This window comes from Peromyscus californicus, unplaced genomic scaffold, assembly GCF_007827085.1.
Source record: "Peromyscus californicus insignis strain IS unplaced genomic scaffold, ASM782708v3 Scaffold_6__1_contigs__length_162567912, whole genome shotgun sequence".
Taxonomy (NCBI): domain Eukaryota; kingdom Metazoa; phylum Chordata; class Mammalia; order Rodentia; family Cricetidae; genus Peromyscus; species Peromyscus californicus.
Genome location: NW_026294584.1, coordinates 82,880,024 through 82,896,171, shown reverse-complemented (window position 1 = coordinate 82,896,171; position 16,148 = coordinate 82,880,024).

The window sequence follows — 16,148 nt, the reverse complement described above, 5'->3', positions numbered from 1 at the left end:
CCGGCCGAGGACTTTCTCCACCTTTCTGAGAGGGTCAAGGTGACTCCCAGACCTAGTAACTGGAGCCTCAAAAACTTCCGGGGGGGTGGGGGGGGTGAGGTGTCACACTACCCTCCCGTAGGTTGCAGGTTGCGGCCGCTCGGCTGCACGTCCCTAGCGTTTGGGGTTCGGAGCTATCATCCTCCACCTTCGCAGCGAATCGAAGCACTTGGGTTTAATGTGGAACGGAACTCGGAGTTTGCTCTCACCGAGACGTGAATTTAGGTGGCAGAACGAATCAAAAAGACGAGTTGAACTATCTGGGTTGCGCGCCTTTTCCGGTCATTGCGACCATGCTTTGAGAGCTGTTAACTCCGGACTACCGCACTGGACGCCCGGCCAGCCTCCAAAAGGCAGTGCTTGGAAACGCTTTCTAGAATCAATCCGATTAACGGATCCATCAGTATCTGGCCACCCAAGGCTTAAGAGGCAGCGGTATTAGTAAAATGTACTGGAGAGCCTGGAGGTGGTGGCGCATGCCTTTAATCCCAGCACTCCAGAGGCAGAGGTAGGCAAATCTCTGAGTTTGAGGCCACCCTGGCCTACAGAGCAAGTTCAGGGAAAGCAGGGGCTACACAGCGAAACCCCCCCTCCCTCAAAAAAAAAAAAAAAATGTGCTCAAGAAGAAATAAGTATAATGCATTGAGTATTATGTGTGAAGGGAGGAAAATTAATCTAGTAACCACTTGAAAACACTGACATTAGTTGGGTACTTTAAATCCCATTAAGGCAATCCAGTGCCAATACATGTTATAGTTTTTAAACCTTTTCCATTGACACAGAATGTAATAGAAAACGTATCTCTCAAGTAGCAGGTGCTAGGAAATGTTCGGTCCCCACATCTTTTTAGGTAAATAATTGTCCCCTTTCCGCAAGCGATGAAATCATGTCAGAGGTGCTATGACTTGTCAAGTTCGCACTTATGTTAAGTGCCAGTGGCAGTCTTCTAACTGCACTATGAGATTGTTGACATCAATTCTGTAAACCAATTTCTGTCCTGACAAGTGTTGAAATTCTGATAACGAAATCAAGTTTAAACAACATGGTTGAAGGTAATAATTTCTGAGCATAGTTTGAGTCAATGCCTTGAGGAAATTAGCATACAGAGTTTTATTACAGCATCAGCAGCATGCCTCCTCCTTTTCTTATCTTCCATCCTCCCAAATGGCACAAAATCATTTATCTCTCCATTGCTTCATTCTGCCCCCACATCCACACCTTCTCTCTCTCCCACAGCCTGTGGCTCTTACCCACTACTAAACAAGCAGCTCTGGGCCCCAGACCTTAGCACCACTGACTCCATGGTGGAAATACCATTCAGGCTGTAAAACTCAGCACGCAGACAGCACCACCTGACAAAACTAAAACAAAGACCTAATCCATCAAAGCCCATATAGTTCTGGGAAAGTCTCTAAATGTTCTAACCTTGCTTTTTAGCTTCTGTAGTTCTGCTTCTGGCTAACTGTTCTTGTTAACTGAATGTGTCAACCCAGAACATGGTTTTTGTGCTTAAGAGCTCACCCTGAGAAAGACTCAGGGCTGCACTGGGATCCCGACCACCCAGTGTTGTGGACAGACGTCTAATAAAGACTTTCTATTGGCTTAACCTGTGTCCGATCAGTCTTCTCTGGTGAATACAACACTCTTTCCACCCTTTGAAAAGAGCTCAAGTACAATTTGCAAGATCATACTTTAACAAATGCTTCCTCTTCACAAAGTATAGTAACTATCTATAGTTCTGAGGCATCTCCAGAAACTCTGACCTTTCTGACCACTGCCACAATAACAATATTAATAACTAAAACAATATTTTACTATGTGCCTAATGCACTTTCAATATGGGATCCCATTTAATCCCATTGGCTCTGTCCCTAAGTAATACTCTCATCTTAAGATGAAGAAAATGGGGACTGGGGATATGGCTCAGTAGTAGAGCACTAGCATGTGTGAGATGCTTCAGTCCCCGGAGGAGTGGGGGAGGGGAGGAGAAAAGTGAAGAAAATGAGGCACAATGAGGTTAAGTTACTCCTTAACCACATACCCTGGGATAGGAAACCAGAGGGCCTCTGCTTGGTCTGTTTTCATTGACAGTTCATTACTTTCCTTAAACAGATCTTCACAGGTGCCAAGCATTGTTTATCCTAAGAACATAGATTATACATAGAAATGGCTACCTAGAAATATATAAGATTGACCTACTCCAGAGAACTTACCTATTGTGATAACTTCAAAATGTTAGGAATAAACATTTAGAGAATGGTGAGAGCCTTCAAAGAACCTGTCAATCTAGAATTTAGTTAATCCAGAGAAAAAGCCCATTTCTAAAGTGTACAAATAAAGCCCAGGGTGTTAAATCTTTTACAACTTAAGATCTATTATTGAGATATTATTTCACAACTATTAGCACTAATTTTGCCTTTATCCTAAGAAATTAAGGTGGTCTTTAGAGCTAAGTATATAAGCTTAGTGATAGACCATTTAGTTAGTAGGTAGAAGATGCTAGGTTTGATTCCCAACACCATACATCCACAAAGTATACACACATATAGACTTTAAAATATTAAAATACTGGGCTGGCAGGGTTACTCAGCAGGTAAAGATGTTTGCCACCAAGTCTGACATCCTGACTTCTGTCTCCTGTACCCACAGGATGGGAGGAGAAAAGGGACTCCCATAAGTTGTTCTCTGTTCTCCACGCTCATGCTGTGGCACACACACACACACACACACACACACACACACACACACACACACACACACACACAAAATGTTTTTTAAAAAAAAAAAACTTCTAGAAAAAAAGTGGTTGCTTGTATCACTAAGAATATTGGTGGGACAATCCTCACAGGAAAAGCAGGGGAGACTCTCCAACACTCCCATTCAGATTCCAGGATCTGCAGCATTACTGGAGCCACATTATAGTCTCTTTAAAACACTCATGCGGCATCACAGTTTACACACAGCAAGCTTCTCTCAAGAATATTCTATCCATAAATGTGAAAACTCTCCAAATACCTTGACTAAATATATAGCATATTTGTCTAACACTGGCCTAATAGTAAAACTCAGAAGTACTTGCTTTTTTGATGCTAATACTCAATTCTCAGCCACACTGCAATTTTGTTTTCACTCATTTTTGTGTGTGCACATGCGTGCACGTGCCTTCGTGCATTCGCACATGGAGGCAGAGGTTGATGCTGGGGATTTTCCCCATTCGATTCTCCACCTTATTTTTTGAGATAAGAGCTCTTGCTGAACCTGAAGTTGTCCTATTGGCTAGACTGGCTTGCTAGCAAGCCCCAGGGGTTCTCCGTTTCCCTCCTTTTCAGTGCTGGGGTACCAGGTGCACTCCGCTTTTACATGGGTGCTGGTGATCGAATTCAGGTCCTCATGCTTCTGCGGCAAGCTCTTTACTGATAGCCATCTCCCTGGCTCTGCTCACACATTTCTTAATAACCTCAATCCTTTGTCACTGTTCCTATAATTAATAACTAAGGACAATTATTACTTTAGCATTCACCATGTTCTAGACACTGTGCTAAGTATGCTGTATGCCTCATTTCCTTTAGTTCTCAGAATAACATGAAATAATACTACTACCTCTATCGGTTTTTTTATTTTAATTATTATTTATTTTACATGTATCGGTGTTTTGCCTGCATGTATGCCTCTGCACCACCTGTGTGTCTGGTGCCTTTGGAGGGGAGAAGACAGCATCAGATCCCCTAGTACTGGAGTGACTGAGTTTGTGAGCCTTCATGTGGCTGCTAACAATTGAACACATACACACCCCTCCTCTGGAAGAGCAGCAAGGGCTCTCAACTGCTGAGCCATCTCTCCAGCCCCTCCCTCTTCTTTTATGTTTAGTGAATTTAAGTACTCCCATAAATTCACATTGACTAAGAGCCCAAGCAGTCTGATTTTTTTTTTTAGATTTATTTCTTTTTATTTTATGTGTATTGATGTTTGCCTGCATATATGCATGTGCACCACATGTGTGCCTAGAGGCTAGAAGAGGGCACTGGAGCCCTTGGAACTGGAATTATAGATGTTGTGAGCCAACATGGGTACTGGGAACTGAACCCTGTTCGCTTGGAAGACAAGTGCTCCTAACTGCTGAGCCATCTCTCCAATCCCAAGCAGTCTGGGCTTATAACTTGGTAGAACCCAATCTTTATCATTGTGAGGGCCGTGGTCCAGGAAAACGTTTATCTTTACATTGTTACCACGAGTACCAAAATAAAACTATAATTCTAATTTAGTAGAACACATTGGGGAAACAGGCATCACGTAAAAAGTAAGTAGGAAACCGATAAATTTTAGTATTTACCTAATGTATAATTCATTTTTTAAAAGCAAATACATTGAAGATGGTTTTTATGAAAAGGACCAATCTAATGTGTATGAGGATGGAACGCTTTCAGCATAGTACTGCAAGTCTGAGTTCTCGCTAAAATTAGGGACCTCAGAGCTGAAAACAGAAACATTGTACTCCCTGTTTTGCTACGGTAAACTTACTTTTGACTTAAACTTCAGGTTTTTATTTTTCTTCCATTTTGCTCTTAAAACAGAATTAAGAATATTGTTGACCAGACCCACAAAGCTAGTGTTCTAGTCACACCTGCAGTCCCAGCACTCAAGAAGTTAAGGTAGGGGTGCCGCCGTGAGTTCAAGGCCAGCCTGGGCTAGAGAGTGATACTTTGTTTCAAAAGAATGAAACAACAGGGGCTGAAGAGACGTCTCAGAGGTTAAGAGCATCGACCGCTCTTCCAGAGGTCCTGAGTTCAATTCCCAGCACCCACGTGGTGGCTCACAACCATCTGTAATGAGATCTGGCACCCTCTTCTGTGTACATAATAAATAAATCTTTAAAAAGAAAAAAAGAATGAAACAAACAAAGAACGGAAAAGCAACTTTACTGAGATATAATTCGTTAACTATATAATTCATTCATCTAAAGGGTGTTGTTGTGTAGTTATTTCATGCATTTTTAGTATATTCACACAACTGAGACCATCCATCCCCAGCCTTAGGCAATCACTAGGGTGCTTTTCTTAGTGTGTATCCATTCTCTCTGTATAAATAGAATCATACAGTGTGTGTCTTTTTATGACTGGCTGCCTTCTCTCATGTAATGTTTTCAAGGTTCACACTTACTGTAGCACAAATCAATACTTCATTGCTTCTTATGACTGAATAATGTTCCACCGCAAGAACAGACCTATTTTATTTATCTCCTTTTCAAGTTGGCAGAAATTTAGGTATTCTCACTCCTTGTCATTTATGAGTAATGCTGTAAGAATGATGGTTTACAGATTTTGTGTGACTATATTTATTCAGTTCTCTGGATATTTCACTGGATATACCAGGTAAGAATTTCTAGGTCATACAGTAACACTGTGCTTAACATTTTTGAGAAACTGTTCAACTATTTTCCCAAAAGGCCGCTCCGTTTAAGGCTCCACCAACAATGAGAGGAGCCCCAGACCTTCATGCCCTTATCGTGCCTTGTTCTGTCCTTGGTCATGGCCATCCTGCTGGATGTGACATGGGGTCTGTGGGTCTTGGATTTGCACTTTCCTTAAAGCTGATGGAACTGAGTACCTTTGCTCCTGCTTATTGGCCTTTTTACATGGCCTTTGGGAAATGTCTACTCAGATTATTTGCCTTTTAATAATTTCTGTGTTTATCTTTTTATTGTTGTCTTGTAGGACTTCTTCATATGCTTTAGATGATTGTTCTATCAGATATAATATCTGTGAATATTTTCTCCTAGTCTATGGGCTGATTTTTCACTTTCTTTTCACTTTCTTTTTTCACATAAAGTCTTTTATTTAAGAAACCATTCAAGGCCCAACAAGATGGGTAAAGGTACTTGGTTAAAGTGGGCAAAGGCACTTGCTGTCAAAATTTACAAGTTGAGTTTGATTTCCAGGACCCACAAGATAGGAGACAATTGACTGACAAGTTGTCTTCTGACCTACACACATTTATAAATAAATAAATGTAGTAAAATTAGATTTTAAAATTCCAAGGGTAGCCACAAAATTCCATATCCTTAGGTTTACTTCGGCTTTGTTTTGGTTTTTTTTTTTTCTTTTCTTCTTCTTGTTTTTGTTTTTGTTTTGCTTTTGGTTTTTGGAGACAGAGTTTCTCTATGTAGCCCTGGTTGTCTTGGAACCAACTCTGGTAGACCAGGCCACAAACTCACAGAGACCGTTTGCCTCTGCCTCCCATGTGCTGGGATTACAGGCGTGCGCCACCACTGCCTGACTTAGATTTACTTTCTGTATTAAAGCTGGATATTTGTGTTTAGAATTCTACTACGTTTAAAAATAAGGAACATTTCCCAAATCTGCATGCTGTCCTTGTGCCTGGGTAATTCTGATCTTTCCATGTTTTGTTTTTGTTTTGTTTTGTTTTGTTGATCTTCTTCTTCTTCTTCTTCTTCTTCTTCTTCTTCTTCTTCTTCTCCTCCTCCTCCTCCTCCTCCTCCTCCTCCTCCTCCTCCTCCTCCTCGTTCTTCTTCTTCTTGTTGTTTTTGTTTTGTTTTTTGTTTTTCAAGACAGGCTTTCTCTCTGTAGCCTTAGCTGTTCTTACATGTCCTGGAACTCACTCTGTAAACCAGGCTGGTCTTGAACTCACGGAGGTTTACCTGCTTCTGCCTCCTGAGTGCTGGGATTAAAGGTGTGTGTCACCACTGCCCAGCATCCTTTTTTTTTTTTAGTCATACTTTATATGCTGTTGAAGCTAATGTTTACTTTTGACTTTCTCTGTAGTATCCTTTGCAGCATAGAAGGATTTTTATGATGAAGTCCTATTATCTTTATTTTGTTGTTTATGCTTCTGTTGTCACACTTAACAAGGCTTTGCCCAAACCAAGTTTAGATGTTTTCTTCTATGTTTCCTGCTATATTGCCTGTAAGGCCACTCAAGAGACAGGCACAAGGAGCCACACATTCCATACTGTTTCAAAACACCAGGGGTTGTGAATATAACACAGTGGGTGTATGCTTGCCTTTAAAAAAAACTTATTAATTTTACATCTTGGGATTCTAGGGATCAAACTCAAGTTATCAGGCTTTTTACATGGCAAACACTTTAGCCATTGACTCATCTCCCAGCTCAAGTTTTTCAGTTTAAACGCATCCAATAATGTTTCCATTGTGCTTATAGAAAGCATTTTGAAAGTAGGTAATAGATTTCATACTTCCCGCTCTTAGGTATTCTCATAGTTATTCAACAACTATTATTAACAACAAGTTATTTAATTCAACAGCTGCTGCACATAGTCCAGGGTATTGATCTGATTTGACAGATTCTGTGGGGAACATTACAAACAAGGCCTTTGTTTTCTATTTGTTTTCATACAATATCTTCTGATTATGGTTCTCCCTCTCCCAGCTCCTCCTAGCTCCTCCCCACCTCCTTGGTCACCCAAATCCACACCTTTCCTTGTTCTCTCTCATTAGAAAACAAGTAAGCATACAATAATAATGATAATAATGATAATAGATAAAATCTTGGGTTGAGGATTTAGCTCAGTGGTAGAGATCTTGCCTAGCAAGTGCAAGGACCTGGGTTCGGTCCTCAGCTCCAAAAAAAAAAAAAAAAAAAAAAAAAAAAAAAAAAAAAAAAAACATAATAGATAAAATAAACACCAAACCTGAGTAGAACAAAACAAACAAACAGAAGAGTAAAGAGAAAAGAAAAGCTCAAGAAACCCATATAGACACAGAGACACATTGGCAAACAGAAATTCCACAAAAATACAAAATAGGAAATCCTAATATGTAAGCAAAAGACCAGTAGGATAAAAAATAAAAATAAATAACAAACAAACAAACAAAATGAAAAAAACCATTGAGTTCATTTTGATTTGGCCATCTACTGTTGGGTATGGGGCCTGGCCTTACGAGTAGTTGGTATCCCAAGTGAGATTCCATTGGAGAAAAATAATTTTTCACTTGCTAGTGGTTATCAGTTAAAGATAGCTTCTGGGTTATGGATGCGGGCTTCTGTCCATGTCCACACTCAGCACTGAGGCCCCATCAGCCCCAAGTCTGTGCAAGCCCTGAGCATGCTTCCGCAGTCTCTACATTCCTATGTGCACCAATCCTGCTATGTTTAGGAAGGCCTTGTTTCCTTGGTTTCTTCCATCCCCTCTGGCTCTTAAAATCTTTCTGCTATCTCTTCCACAGGGTTCCCTGAGCCCTGAGGGGAGGGATTTGATGGAGACATCCCATTAGAGACCAAGTGTTCCAAAGTCTCTTCCTCTATGCACATTGTCTAGCTGTAGGTCTCTGTATTTATTCCCATCTACTGGGGGAGGACGCTTCTCTGATGGTGGCTGAGCAAGACACTGATCAATGGGTATGGCAGAAATTTGCTAGCCAGTTTGTTGCTACATTCCATTAGCAGAATAGTAATATCTGGTTTTCCTCTAGTTTCCTGGGCTATCTAGTCTCAGGTTCTTGGCCATCTGAGAAGTTTACAGGTGTTAAATTCTCCCTCCCCCAGCAGCTATCAACTGCTGGTAGCTCTTAGTAATGAATGGGGCCTGGAATCATCTACCCCATCTATGCTGGAATTTTGGCCAGATTGATGTTATGCCAGAACCGCCACAGCTGGTGTGAGTTTCTGAGTGCTACAGCTATGTCAACTACAGAAATTTGCATTTTGAAACACCCCCTCCCCCACCTTCAGCTCTTACATTCTTCCCACTTTCTTTTTGAGCTGTCCCCTGAGCCTTGGTGCCAGGACTTATTTTCGAATCTCAGAACATTCACAAATACCACACTCTGAGTGTTTACTATGTGTCAGGCACTGTATTAGACACTTTACATATAGTTAATCAACGGTCGTAACAAACTATGAAGTTTGTTGTCTATGCAGAAACATGAAAAATATAAAAAGAAAAAAATATGGCTGGTTAGAATTAATTCGAGATAGCAGATGGCTTTTTGTCTTTTGACTATATTAAACGTTGTAATGCATTTTCAATCAAGATAGAAATCAGGTTTTGGTGCCTGCCCTGGATCTCACTCTGTAGACCAGGCTGGCCTCGAACTCAGAGAGATCCACCTGGCTCTGCCTCCCGAGTGCTGGGATTAAAGGCATGTGCCACCGCCATCCGGTGATGTACTTTTGAGGGTATCTGTTCTTACATGTGCATGGACACATACACATAAGTAAAAATAAAATAAAAAATTTAAAAGAATAAAAAATAAGTAAATGAAGTAAGAAATGGGATAGCATGTTAAATTTAGTCATACCACAATGTATATATTTCAAAATACTGAAAATCATAATTGTACATCCATTTTATTTGTCTTTTTAAAAAATGAAATAGTGGGCAAGCAAATGACTTGTTAGATAAAGATGATCGCTGCCAAGCTTGACAACCTGAATTTGAAGCCCAGGCACCACATGGTGGGAAGAGAGAACCACAAGCTGTCCTCTGACTTACACACACACACACACACACACACACACACACACACACACACACACTTAAATGATGTAAATTTTTAAAGTTTCAGATGGACAGGTAATCTTCAAACACTTCATAGACCTAGAGAATATGGCATTTAAATAACTTAGAATTCTGTTGATGTGAGACATAATTGCTCCTGGCTGCACCAATTTGATCCCGAGAGAATGTTGGGCTTCTAAGACATTTCCATTTGGAAGTTTGTCTTCTTGGCACAAAATGGCCTACTGGGCAAAGAACTGCCCTTGCCTCGACGGCTGACAGTACTAATGCAATGCTATCCTTTCTGGACAAGCGGGACACAAGGAAAGCGACCACTGTACTCTGCCAAGACAGGGTAAGATGGTCTTTCAGAATTCCTGCTTCTGAAAATGGTCTGTCAGATACTTTAGGCCTGTAGCCAATTTGAATGCACCAACAATGCTGAGAAACATTAGGTGACTGTCCAGGCTGCCAGCTGTCTCCGTCTACTCTCGCAAGATTCCCGAAAGTTGCTTACATCCATCTACCATTTCTCAGGTACCATTATATTCCTTCTCAGGTCTTTGATGGGATTGAAGACTAGCAGTTATACTTACAACCTAGTAGATAGAACATATTAAGTATTAGATTCAGGTTCTTTAGGATAGGACACCTTTTGGAATGATCTTTGTAACATGCCATTTACCTATGCTCTATACTTCTCTGGATTATAGTATGTGTTTCTTGCTTGATATTGTTTGCATTGGTTGTAGTTCCATCTTATCTAGGTCATTATCCCTCAGTATTCCTGGACTATATTTGATAACCATTCCTTTGTATATAGTCTTGTATTAGGTTAGAACTTTCTTATTTAGACAAAAAGGGGGAGATGTAGTGGGTAGCCATTCCAGCTTTGATCTGTAAGTTCCAACCCCCATTGAGACTTCGGCAACTGTCACGCCTACAAGGCGGGGCGAAAGGAGGCGCCTGGGGACCTGAGATCTGGATCGGCGGGCTCTCTCTCTCTGTTGCGGGACCCTGGACTGGAGAGGTGTACCAAGCAGAGCTCCAGAGAACACCGCTGGACTGCGATACACCTTCCCCAGACTCCGCGACCTACCTATCCCTTAATTTGTAAGTTACGCCATTAAATAAATCTCCTTTTATCTACGTGGAGTGGCCTTAATAATTTCACCAATAGAAAACAATGATAAAGCCTAATTTTCTTAACTTAGAACCTGGCTTAGTCCTCAGAGATTTCCAGATCTAAAGAATATGCTGTGAATGACTTTCTGGGTCTCCTGAGAAGGCCCATGGGAGTGGCTCAGCTTCTCCAGAGATTTCTCCAATCACTTATTCTTGAGATACTCTTTCTGATAAACCTAAGCAACACAGAGAAGTCATGTGCAGTGACTCCGGATGACAACCACAGTGAGCTTCCAGTCAATAGCAAGCCTTATCTGCCACCTATGTGAAGGGGACATCTTGGAGGCACAGACTAGTCACACTTTCAGAGAAGAACAGCTACAGCAGAGACCAACAATATAATTACTTGCCCCAGCAAAAAAAGAAAAGTCACAGATCTGCCTTCAAAAATTTGAAGAAATGGCCAGATGATGGTGGCACACACCTTTAATTAGGAGTCAGAGGCAGGTGGATCTCTGTGAGTTCAAGACCAGCATGGTCTACAGAGCAAGTTCCAGGACAGGCAACACTACCCTGAGAAACTCTGTCTCCAAAATAATTTTTTTTGAAGAAATAAATGTAAAACAGCAAGACCAGACCTCTGAGCTGAGCCTGAGACCCTTCTAAACAGAAGGTCCTGTACATGGCCCAGGTGATGGGCTGTGAAACCAGCCCCGGCCCAAGTGGACTGACTAAAAGGACTCAAGACACCTGGACTGAGAACTTGCCAGGCCAATCAAGCTATAGAATCATAAGACTCAATGATAAATTGTTTGGAAAAAGCATGATAGAATAGGTTGTGAACTACTAAAGGAACAAATATTGATCACAAAGCTTATTCACTGGGAATAAATTATGGAAGACACAATCATACAGAGGAAATAAGTCTCCTCTTGGAGTTCTTACTCATTAATAACAAAATTTGAAAATAGACTCAAATGTCAACACAACAATTTTATTAGAGTTTAAAAGAAGACCTGCAGGGTAGGAAGACTCTAAAACCTAAGCTTCTGCCCCAAGAAGGAGAATAGAGGGGAAAAGGAAAAAGAAAAAGCCATGCCATTTTAGCTGCCGAAGAGGTCAGATATGTGGCCCACAAGCAGCCATAAGGCAGGGAGAGAAGCTTCAGAGAGAGTAAGGAAGCCTAAAATTTGAAGAAAAGCCCAAAGTGTCACAAAAATATGCAGTGTTCTATTCTGTTCTGTTTTGTTTTGTTTTCCCAACTAAACGCAAGCTAGAGTTATTTGGGAAGAGGAACATCTACTGAGAAAATGCCTCCATCATATTGCCAGTTGGCAATTCTGTAGGGCATTTTCTTGATTATTGACTGATGTGGGAGCGTCCAACACATTGTGGGTGGTGCCATTCTTGGGCTGGTGGTCCTGGGTGGTATAAGAAAGCAGGCCGAGCAAGCTAGTTAACGGCTTTCCTCCATGACTCCCTGCCTCCAGATTCTCATCTTAAATTCTGCATTTGCTTCCCTCAATGGACTTCGACTCAGGATATGGAGGCCAAATAAACCTTCCTTCCCCCACTGCTTTGGTCAGGTGTTTATCATAGCAACAGAAGCCTAATTAGGACACATGCTTAGAAAATTCATAGAAGGAAGAAAAGGTAATGTTATACTTTTCTGAATAGTTCAGAAATGCAAGCATATTTATGACCCCACATGGCTGTGGCCCGTAAGATTCTGTACTAGGGGTGGGGATTCTGGGAAGGAACAGTACAGTATCTCATCAAGGAGCTAATTATTCCATCTATCTCTTTAGCTTAAGTTAAGCCCACCTTCCTAGGGGCAATCTCTTAGCAAAAGTAAATGAACCAGCCCAACCGGAATTTTGGGTCTCCACCCAGGCCAGAGATTCCATTCTCTTGACACGGAACTGTTTTCTACTCTAACAACAGGGTACCCAAAGAAAAAATTCTCTGAGTTAGTTTCTTTATCTTCTTCGTGTGTGTGTGTGTGTGTGTGTGTGTGTGTGTGTGTGTGTGTGTGTGTGTGCCTATACAAATGCATAGAGGACAGAGAAGGACGTAGGTTGTCCTGCACTATCACTCTACTTTGAGACGGGATCTGTCACTGAATCTGGAGGTAGGCCATTAAAAAACAGTGATCCCCTCTCTCAGCCCACCACAACATTGCGGGTGCCCATAGCCAAATCCAGCCTTATGTGCGGGTGCTGGGGTTTGAACTCAGGTTCTCAGGCTTGTGCAGCAAACGTTCTTAACCAGAGACCCTCCTTTTCTGCTTGTTTGTTTGCCTGACTTCCTTCCCTTCCTTCCTGTCTTCTATTTTTGTTGAGACAGGTCTCACTATGTTAAGTGCAGTCTGGCCTCAAACTCATGATGCTCCTGTCCGTGAGTCTCCATAGTGCTGGGATTCTAGACATCTACCTCCTTGGCCGTATTTCTTTTTACCGATGAAATTGCCACACATTTCATAAGACATTCAAGGCATTTACCAAAAACTTTATGAATTCACTGAGGAAAAGAAAAAGATGTTGCTCTGTTCTGATGAATTGTGAACCAATAGCTGAGGAGCCCCCATGGAACTGGACCAGGCCCTCTGGATAAGTGAGACAGTTGATTAGCTTAAACTGTTTAGGAGGCCCCTAGGCAGTGGAACCGGGACCTGTCCTTAGTGCATGAGCTGGCTGTTTGGAAACTGGGGCCTATGCTGAGACACTTTGCTCAGCCTTGGTGTAGGAAGGAGGGGACTGGACTTGCCTCAGCTGAATCTACCAAGCTGGGCTGACTCCCCAGGGGAGACCTTGCCTTGGAGGAGGTGGGAATGGGGGGGTGGATGGGGGGGAAGGCTGGGGGGTGGGAGAAGGGAGGACAGGGGAATCCGTGGCTGATATGTAAAATTAAGTTAATTATAAAATAAAAATATTAAAAAAGAAAAAGATATTGGCTCCTGGCTGATAGAGTTAGGTGTTTTGTAGTTTAAGTTTTTCAACAATTACAAACACTGTAAAAGTCAGAAGGACCAGGCCACCAAGACAAACTATTCATAGGTGTTTGATCAAGGGTCCTTTCCACAGACTTGCTGCTTTTACCGTTTTCCCAGTCAAGGGTAGCTGCAGTCATTTTGTGGGAATGTTCTCATTATTCCTACATAATAAATTTACCCCTAAACTTAGTGAACTCCCTAGCCCAGTAGAATGAAGAGTAGCTTTGAGTGAAGGTACTCTGCAGTTTGCTAGCAGTAACAATCATTTCCCATATAGGATGGTCGTGAAGTAGTTCAGCAGGAAATCTGAAGCTAATTAATTGCCTATATCCAACTCCCAGAGATCCAAGACAAGCGGTTCCTCTATCAAGGGAACGGTTGCAGTGAGAGGCAAAAAGAAGCCCACAAGGAAAGGGATTTTAAGTGAGAGGAGAGCTTTTAAAGCAGCACCTGGCCCAGAAGATGGCCTTTTGTCCAACAGACTCATTTTTTTTTTCCTTTCAAACCCAGGGATTGTACATGGCAGGCAAATGCTCTGCCACTGAAGCGCACCCCAACACTTGATTTTTGTGACATGGTCTTAGGCAGCTAAGGCTGGCCTTGAGCTCTAGACACCCCTGTTTAGCCTCATTGTCAATGTAAATAATATAAATTCAGCACTAGAAATATATACTACAAAGAAAGCCTATGCTTGAAGGAATCAGCTTGGGACAGCTTCAGCAGAGTTCTGCCAGATTAGCATTAGGACAGCAAAGCAAAAAATTCCAGGACAGTATCACTTAGAGACTAGACTGGAGCAGCCAAAGACTGCCCTGGAGCCCAGCCTCCTTGGCAGACTTGGACGTGATCGCAAGTGAGGTTGTATATTTGTTGTCAGGACATGCAAGAAGAAGTTCATATTCATCATGCAGTTGGAAACTTGTGCTCCACACCTCCTGTAAGGCATAATCAATCAATATTGTGGGTTAACAAAGCAATCATCAAATTATTCCATATATAGACAGGTATATTGCTTTTATGAAATTTTAACAAAAAAGTTTCTGAAATCTGAGGTTCCCCTACTTCCCCACGGTCCATTGGCCATTGGGCCATGAGGGCAAAGGGCGTAAAAGCAGAAGGTGGGGCCTCATCCAGCCTGTGAGCACGATGGAAATAGCCTTCTGGGAGACTGCTTCAGTGTTACAGCTCAGCTTTATTCCAGAGTAAGGGGAGATGTAAAGGTTGGGGACAGTGGCTGGAACACCACTTAATTTGCATTATACATCACGCTCCTATCCTAAGGCTCCCTGTGTGGCAGCAGGGTGCATTCATAAAGCTCCTAACATGATGTCTGCTTACCATATGGACAGCAGGGGGAAACTGTGTCAGGGATCACACTAGAGATAAGTTAGGCATTGGGGCCTAGAGACATTCTCCAGATAATATCAGGTAGAGAGTAGGAAGTCCTCTGCTGCGGGGGGCAGGAGTCCTCCGTGCTGCTGAGCTCAGCGAGAGCTGCCAGGCCATGGTAGACTGCAACCTCTGACTAGCAGGGCCTCCCAACATAAATCCACTTAATACCACAGATGTGTGTGTGTGTGTGTGTGTGTGTGTGTGTGTGTGTGTGTGTGTGTGTGTGTGTGCGTGTGTTCATGTGTACACACAAGGTCACACATGACCTAGACTTCTCTCTGCTTCTGAGAGAAGGTAGACAAAACCTAGGCCTGAGCTACAAAATTGTTCAGAATAAGACATCATAAGAGTTCTTAGCTGAATTTCTCCAGAATCTGTGGGTGGCAGTTTCCTGCTGAAAGACTACACTTCCCTGTTGTTATTTGTTTTTTGGTCTTCTGGGGTGGTCTGCCACCCAACTCCCAAATAAATCACACATGGAGGCTTATAATTATAAATGCACAACCTTAGCTTGACTTGTTTCTTGCCATCTTTCCTTAACTTTGAATTAGCCCCATCTATCTTTTGCCTCTGGACTTTTCCCATTCTCTTACTTCTGTAAATCTAATTCCTACTCCATGGTTTGCTGTGTAGCTGGGTGGCTGGGTGGCTGGCCCCTGGAGTCCTCTTCCTCCTCTTGCTCCTTCTTCCTTCTTCCCAGATTTCTCCATCTATTTATTCTCTTTGCCTGCCAGCTCCACCTATCCTTTCTCCTGATGATATTGGCTATTCAGTTCTTTATTAGACCATCAGATGTTTTAGACAGACACAGTAACAAAGCTTCACAGAGTTAAACAAATACAACATAAACAAAAGTAACATACCTTAAAATAATATTCTACAACATGTCCCAGCTTCCCTGTTAGACTATGGAAGTCATTTCTGCCCCTATAAGGTGCAGCATCCCATCTTCTGTAGGCATTTGGCCATCTATACTCAGGGGTGAAAAAAGTGACCCCTTGCCATGAATAAACATGGTCCTGCCTGAGATCAAGCCAGGCTTCTCTTCCCACCTTCCATCTCTGTAGCTACTTTAAAATAATCTGACATAAGGTCTGAAACCCAGGATGGGAAATCTGAGCCTAC